The following is an 8,580-nucleotide window of genomic DNA, read 5'->3' as shown; positions in this document are numbered from 1 at the left end:
TTGAGTCCTTTTACTGAATGTTTGTGATTTGCCACTAGTTTGCTAACAATCTTGAAAACATTAAATTTTAAATGTGTGATTATTAATTTGTATAGCATGGAAATTTTACTAAATAGAACACTCTCTAATAAAGACGGCCAAAAGTTGTCTACAATTATACACCTCTGTAAGAAATACATAAATATTTTATACTGAATAAGAATTACTTATATTTTTCAGTATATATCAATACATCCCTATACTATAATCTGATGAAATGATTTCGTTCAATGCTTGAAGTTTTTTTGCAAATGTATCTCTTGTATCTCCAAAAATGACATGTACTATTAATAACAGTGATAAGTCCTTTAAGAAATTAATTACATGACATTCAATTATTCAATTAAATTATAAACTAATTTCCTAATATTATTAAAAATGTAGTTTTAGTCGTTCATTTTCAGAGCAATATCAGAATGATCCAAAGATGTAGAGAGGGGAGTTATGAGTATCATAGAGATGGTTCTTTTTATTTTACATAAAATATACTGGTGGTTTTTATTCTGTGTGCCTTTCATAAAAGGGTGAAATATTGCCATGGACATAAGTCAATCAGAAGAATAAAAATGGTGAATTTCCAAAAAGATGGGTTTTAAACTAGTTCATCAGTGTCTGCTTTCCTAGGAAGGTCACCAGGACCTGTTCCACAAGGACAGACAGTAGCACCGTTAGCAGATGCATCAACAGGCTCACCAGCCCCATTCAAGCATAAAACCAAGAAAGCAGCCAAGAGCTTTGCACAGACACAGATGTTAATGTTAAAACTTTTATTCCAGACCTTGGCATCTGTGTTTTTGGTGTCAAACATGTGCTTTGTGTGGATCAGCTGTTGGTTCTGCAGAAGAACATAAAGGAGGAGTTCAGCAAAAGAATATCACTTCCTTTAATTTTTTCCATAAAGTATTATCAAATTTAGTAGTTTTTATATTTTGTTAAATAATCATGGATAGAGATATTTCATAATATGTTAGTATGAACTAAGAACTTTGGGATTAAAGGAAAAGTACTGATTTTTACATAAAGCATATGAGCGCATCACTTCAAAGTGTATATTATCAGAAATTTATCTTAATTACATTCACCTGCTCACAAAATGGAGTAAAGAAGACTCATATTCACATTTGAAAATGAAAGTATAGACTTTAGGCAATGAATATAGGAACTGTTATCAAAATACATATAATTTAGAAGTATAAATAAGTATAATTAAATCACAAACAACTTCAGTATAAAATTTATATTTTTGATTAATTTTGTGATTTCTTACTTGATATCCAATTATTTTTGAGTCTATTTTATTTCTTCCAGTATCATTTTTCTTGGACTCTGTGCTCATAATTACCAGGACTACTGGTAGTTGGGTGCCCATAAATACAGTGGTCCTCCTATATCTGTACTTTCACTTTTCACAGTTACCTCAGGCTTCCAAATCCTATGAACAACCACACCCTGAAAATATTGAACTGAAAAATTCAGAAATAATGTATAAATTTTAAATAACTTTTATTACAATATATTGCCATAATTTTTCTACTTAAAAATTAATTTTTTACTATGCATAATTTATAAATTACCTTTACCATAACTGTCACCATAGGAAAAAAAATGTTGAGTTTTTATGATTTGGTTCTTTCCAAAATTTCCAACATCGTTTGATGGTCTTCAAATGCAGGAATTTATCTTTCAAGATAAGAAAGGTTTACTGTAAACAGTAGAATTAAATAGGGGGGATACAAATCTTCACTTACACTTAATTCAAAATTGCTTAGGGAAAATTCACTCCTAATTACTAAAATTTAAAATGATAAGATCATTTGTGGACAAGAATTGCTCATAGTAACCAAAAGGAAGTGAATTATTCTACTCCTTCTTAATCAAGTTTATTAGCAAAAAAGTAAGTTATGGCTAATGCATAAGAAGACAAATTCAATAGTCATTCTATATAAATATTAACTATCAAATAATTATTGTTATATCCATCCTACTTCCTCATTCATCTACATTGTTCCAATACATCACCATATTGGGAAAAACAGAACAAAACAAACAAACAACAAATAAGTCAACCAGACTGAATGTGGAAAACAGAGGCAATGTTAAGAGTAAGTTGATTATATTTTATGCAGCACTTACTATATTGCAGAAAAAAGATCTAAGCATTTTATTGATTGAACTCTGGAAACAAACTACAGTTAAGTGTGCAACACACTTTTTCACGGTAAACACATGATGTGTTCAGGTTTTGAGGCCTGGGTGACATTTCAAATAAGTAATAGTAAAAAAAAACCCAGACTATAATAATTTTTGCATATTAAAAAGGAAGAATTTTGAGGACTCTCTGAATTATAAACATTTTATTGAATTGACTTTAAACATAATTACATAATAATTTTAATAAATTTTAAATAGGTGTATATGATCAAATGTTTATTTTAACTGGACTCAGGACAGAAGAGATTCTTTGACAAAATTATGATTTTAATCTTTATATACTTCCCCATTAAAATATTTTATTCTTTAATATTTTTCACATGTCTATATATTCTCTATCATATTCCTGAAGTCATTTTATCCACAATCAGGAGAGCCAGGGAAACTGAAAACTTGAAAAGCAAAGCCATCGTTAAAGTGTAACAGTACACCACGTTCAGGGCATTTCTTCTCTCTCTTTAGCTAGCTGGCTAGATAGATAGAGATAGACAGATATGCTATATAGATAGTAACAGCATCTCAATGATATACCTACTATTTTATTTCAAATAAGTAAGGAGAGAAATTAGACTTGAATAAACATGCAAAGTTTATTTGTATTTACCAACAGCCCCTATTTTTTTTCCTAAATACAAAGTGATATGTTGAAAATGCTCTTTAAAATACTAAAAGAAAAAGGAATATAGAATGCTTAAACATGATTTCCTCATGTACATAAATATAAAGTAAATTTATTTTATTATTAAATAACAGAATATATTGCTTGAAAAGGAGATTTAAATAACATGACTAATAAAAAGATTTACTAAGTCATTGGTTTAAAACTTTATTTAGATAATTATAAATTTGAAGTGTTCCTTTTGATGCCTTTCTAAGAGTAACTAATCTTTGTAAATTTTAGTATAATTATCCATTTATCAATAAGGTAAGCTACCATGAAACCTATGATGCTAAGAAATTATTTTAAGTGTTAAGGAGCAAAGTACATAGGAATAATAAAAACATACAATAAATATGTAATCAAAATATTTCTATAAAAATTATAAGTAATCATGGAAAAATGATGCAGAGCTTGAAAAATTAAATTAAGATTGTCCTTAACACCCATTCTCAGCTATTTCTTGCCATGATTTACTAAATAATCCGAAAAATACAAGTATTCACTTTCCCTTTCTCATTTTTGCACTACTTCTCTACTCCTTTTTCCTCTTTCTTTCTTTCTTTCTTTGTCTATAAGGACTATGATCAATCTAATAGGAGAGAGGATGAATGGATAGATAGATAGATAGATAGATAGATAGATAGATAGATAGAGATAGATAGATAGATAGATAGATAGAAAGTATGTCTGCATGATCAGTGAATAATGTAAACAGAACTAGCTTTTAAAGTTGATTTTCCCATACTTCTCACTTAGACATATCTTGTCCACATAAGTTTTTTAAAATGGTCATGAAGTTAAGGTAATAAGAATGGAGAAGAAAAAAGAATATGGCTCTATAGTGGCAAATTTAGAAACTTATTATCATCAGAATTCCTATTTCATGAAAAAAGTTCTCCCTGTCTTCCCCTTCTATCCTATCTGTCCTATCTTCTCCCTATCTATCCCACAGATAATTAAATCTGCTTATTTTTAATTTGATATTAAATGTTTTCCTAACTGATAAACATTGCAGGAAAGTCTCTCTCTGATGTGAAACAATTTGAGTTGGCAATTTCAATGGTGACAGAATCAAATATGAAAATATTTCAGAAAGAAACACACAGGAAAAAACAAAAACAAAAACAAACACCCAGTACATGATGAAGTCCTATGTCTTTAGGTAAAGCAACCATGTCCAGAGACAAAAAATAAAAATCAAAAAAAGAACAACAAAAAAGGTTACAAAGAGCAATTAGAAAGACCATTAATAAAAATTTACAAATATGTAGAAAAAAACATATTAATAGCTTTCTCTAATTATTTGAAACCCACTGTAACATATTACAACTACTTGTTTAAACTGTAAGCATTATATGAAAGTAGTGCTTTTTTAAGCTATTCAACATCAGATTCTGATAATGCAAGTAAGAGGATTTGAAAAATATATTTCCTTTCTTAGATATAAAAAGTTGAGCACTAACAAGAAAGGATACTACCCCTAAGAGTCATATATATTTGGAAATTAGACAATGATATTAAAGGAAATTATGATAAGATATTCAAAAGAAGCTCGTGGATGTCTGAAGAATGTATAAAATTTGACAATCACTAAATTATAAAATAATGAGTAATGTTACGTAAATCAAAAAGTCTCTGAAAATGGACTTAGTTTCAAAATAATAATTAAAATGAAAAGTTTTATGATAGTACTTTTTATTTCAAAAAAAATTAGATGTTTAAATTTGACCTCTTTCTTGGGAATTCTTCAAATAAGATAAGTACTCAGTCAAGATTGTTAATTAGAAGTTATATATTTGAATTTGGATGTATTAAGTAATGATAAAAATCCATATAATAAGTGAAATAATCAATTATATATGAGTAGGCTTCTTAGAATAAACAGAATCTACATCAAAAAGCTGAAAGTGTAGAAAATATGCAAGGGGGAAAATAATCATGGAGGCTTACAAGCAATTACCATTACAAAAAGTCATTCATGAAATTGTTTTAATCCACCATCACTTAGAACGCTTCCATTTTCCAAATGTGTAAAACTCAAATATTTGTCTCCTTACAAGCTGCTCTATGTGCGTGAGAAAGATAATCATGTTCCTGTATTTTTGATGTATAAAAAGAGCTCATTTTCCATAATTTTCACTCCATTATAATGACATAAAAAGTAAGGTACAAATGATTTTCTCTTTAATTGATAACAAAACATGACAAATGTCCCATACAACCACAGAGTAAAAGAAAGAAATACATATTTTCCTCTTTTTCAGCCAGAGATGCCTGGGTTACCATGCAATAACCATGGTAACCAAGACTATGTATTTAAGCAAAGTTTAGTTTATCACATATACTACAGTTTTCTTTCAAGAACTACAAGGCTTATTGTGTGCTCACCATCTACAATATGACAACATGCCAAACACACTGGAAAGTAAAAAAGATCCATGGCAAATGAAATATGTTCTATTTTGGAAATATTTGAATCAAGAAATCTTGTGAACACTCTTTCCACTAATGTCATCAAAAAGTAAGTGTAGGAATTAAAGTTCAACATTAAAAAGGAAGTGGATATTGTTATAAAAATTAAGTTTTTTCAGGTGATAATTTATAAATGCAAATGTCAAGTTATATATGGTCTGGAATTACATATCTGTGGAAAATAAGAAACTGCTAGTGATTGTTTAAAATTGTTATGATCATGTTTCTCATTATATCATCCATAGATCACCTGCATGATCATTACCTTACTATAGTTTTCAATTAGCATAACCATGCCTCACATAAACCTTACTGGATATGATACTGCCACTGCACAAAGCTTTGGCTTATATTACATAAAATATGCATGTTTATGAGAATAACTAACAAACAAGGTTGTTATCTTTCAGGAATTTGCATTTTAAAAAGTTTTTCCAGAGAATTCTTAAACTTGACTGTGATGGAGAAACCCCTTTAGTGTTTGTTTAAATAAAATATAGTTAATATGAGTTATGGAATAATTATATATGCCAAATTGAAATCAAGAAATTATATAGTTTCCTATCACCATGGTTTTATGAGCAATAGGTTATCTGTGGAGGTAAGAAGGTCACATCTACTTGCGCTGTCTGGATATTGAATTTCTGTGGTCTGGCATGAGTCACAGTGTAATTCTTAGGAGTCAAGATCAATAGTTACAATAACTGTTCAAAATTAAGTCCTCATATTTATTGTCTTAAAAATTATTTAATTTGAGTTTTCATTTTTATATGCAGAATGAGAAATACCATTTCACATTTTTTATTTAGAAACTTTCCATAACATCTCATGACTTTCTTATTACTATTTGTATGTATTGTTACCAGTATTTATCAGTTAGTGGGCTATTAGTTAAACATTTCCTCTTTCTCTATACTAAGGATTTCTGTGTTTGACCCTAATGCCTACAGTAGATTCATGTGATCGATTGTTTAAGCCAAAGTGAACATGGTAGATCACAAATTTAGAGTTCTTCATTTCTATTCTTTCTGCTTTTATCATTTTATTTAACTTTTTAAATTCAAACTTCCAGAAGACTAAGCTTCTAGCTTTAAACTTATTTTGTCCATAACTTTGAGATATTTTTTCTACTATAATTATTTATCACACAGTGTAATATATTCCTTAAATTACACAACTTTAAAAGGATAACCATTACATTACCGGCTATATTATCTTGCTGATATAGTTAATATAATTATTAAAAGGAACTAACTGCATAAGATAAAAAGCTCATGACTATACAAGGTTTTCTATTTCTTTTTATAGTCTTCATTTAAAAGAAACAATACCTCTACAACTTCTACATCATTTTTTGGCAAATCTTTTAACAGTAATGAATTTGAAGTCACTTTATTATTTAAACTTTGTTCAGGAGAAAGTTCAGAAATTGTTCTAGTAGGAGAAAGGTTTTTACTTCATAACACAAAGTTATTGAAAATACGTTCTATTTAATACTTTTACCCATTCACTTTCAGCTGTCAGGACAGTTAAAACAATTATTATAAGCTTTGTCATAATAAATAATTTTGATATAATTACCATTTTAATTAATCTACTTGAAAGGCTACGAAGTTTCTGCCTCACCTCTATGTATCGCTACCATGTTTCTGCACTACATAGTGAAATATGATGGGTCTGTACTTTCGATGGTACTTTATCATACATGTTGACAATTATGTGCAACCAAAAACAAGTATAGCAAGCAGTGACACAGAGTTCACAGAAGCTTATCATTCCTAACAAGACAGATTTTATGGCAACAAGCCCCTTAGAAGCCAGTGAAAACCATTTGAAGTGTCAAACATATATATTGTTCAATAATGAAATATTCTTTAGCAATCACTTTAGAAGAAATAAATCCCGAGAAAGGCAACAATTTAAAGAGAAAACTATGTTATAGAGAAGTAAAACTGTTCAAGCTCAGATATATATGGTGTTTTACAGGATTTAATTGCAACTGGGGAGCATGAGTTTTCTTTCTTTCTTTCTTTCTTTCTTTCTTTCTTTCTTTCTTTCTTTCTTTCTTTCTTACAGGGATCGAACTCAGGTCCTTGTAATTACAAGGCAGGTGGTGGGACCACTGAGCTAAATCCCCAGCCTCAACACAAGTTTTATACAACAACTCTTCATAGTGCCTAACCTGAGTTATGAGTAGATCAAGCTAGAATAATGCATATAGTTTCCACAGGCAATAATCCTTGTAAATCATTCCAGTTGTATCCCCCCCCAAAAAAAAACTTGTGTTTTTTTTAAACACATTGTTTTTAAAACTAAACAAAAATAGTTCACTTCTGATCAGTTGTTAACTTCCCCAGGGGTGAATTGGTAGCTGTTCTATTGTACAGAAATGAATTTGCACCTCAGTGAGGACTCACAAGTGGTTAGGTAGCCAGTCCAGGTTAAATAGATTTTGCCTCAGGGAAGAGAAGAGAATTGTTCCCCTGTTAAAAGAGCTCCCGCTGTTTGAATCTGAATCTGAATCAGGAAACTAATAAGGACAACTGGGAGTATATGAGAAACAATTTACTTAGATTCTTTTGCTGTAAGTTCTTAAGTTGGCACTGAAGTAACCATCTATATCTTAGAGTGTGTTTAACAAAGCCACAATTTTGGTAATTATGCTTTCTTCAATTAAAATTATACTTACAGGCAAGTTTTTCTTTTCCTTACCATTTTCTGAAAACACCTGATGTGTCAACAGGGACATTTTTAAGGGGTAAAAGCTTGTACATAGTTAATATATAAATATAAATTTTTCAATAAACATTGTCTTTTTTTCTCAAGTCCAGAAAAAAAGAATCTATACCTAGATAAGATGAGATTTAAACAAAAATAAATTTTTGACAAAAGAAGATGGAAACTGAGGTTGCAGCTGAGTGATAGAGCAATTGCATACCATATGTGATGCTGTGCCCAAGTTGTGAAATCCCCAAGAAGATCACCTGGAAACTCTTCTGATGTAAATACATGAGGAGTTTATTGCAAACTCGAGCCTGGACTCCCAGTGTCACCAACACAGCGGCTTCAAACTGGAAGTCCTGACCCACTAAATTAGACTATTTTGATAGGGTTTGGGTGGCTTGAAATTCTCTTTATTCTATTGGCTTTTGTTTTTACAATTTCTGCTGATTCTATTGGCCTATAATACTAACTTA

At 29.9% G+C, this 8,580-nt stretch overlaps 1 pseudogene; it reads right to left on the bottom strand.

Moving 5' to 3' along the window:
* Window positions 1-5,607: 5,607 nt before the first annotated feature.
* On the bottom strand, window positions 5,608-5,725 carry LOC117285157 (annotated as a pseudogene).
* Between the last annotated feature and the right edge of the window lie 2,855 nt (window positions 5,726-8,580).

This window comes from Fukomys damarensis, unplaced genomic scaffold (assembly GCF_012274545.1).
Source record: "Fukomys damarensis isolate Sample0158 unplaced genomic scaffold, DMR_v1.0_HiC HiC_scaffold_6, whole genome shotgun sequence".
NCBI classification, from domain to species: Eukaryota; Metazoa; Chordata; class Mammalia; order Rodentia; family Bathyergidae; genus Fukomys; species Fukomys damarensis.
Note: the sequence above shows the minus strand (reverse complement) of the source record. Positions and strands in the feature narration are given on the sequence as shown.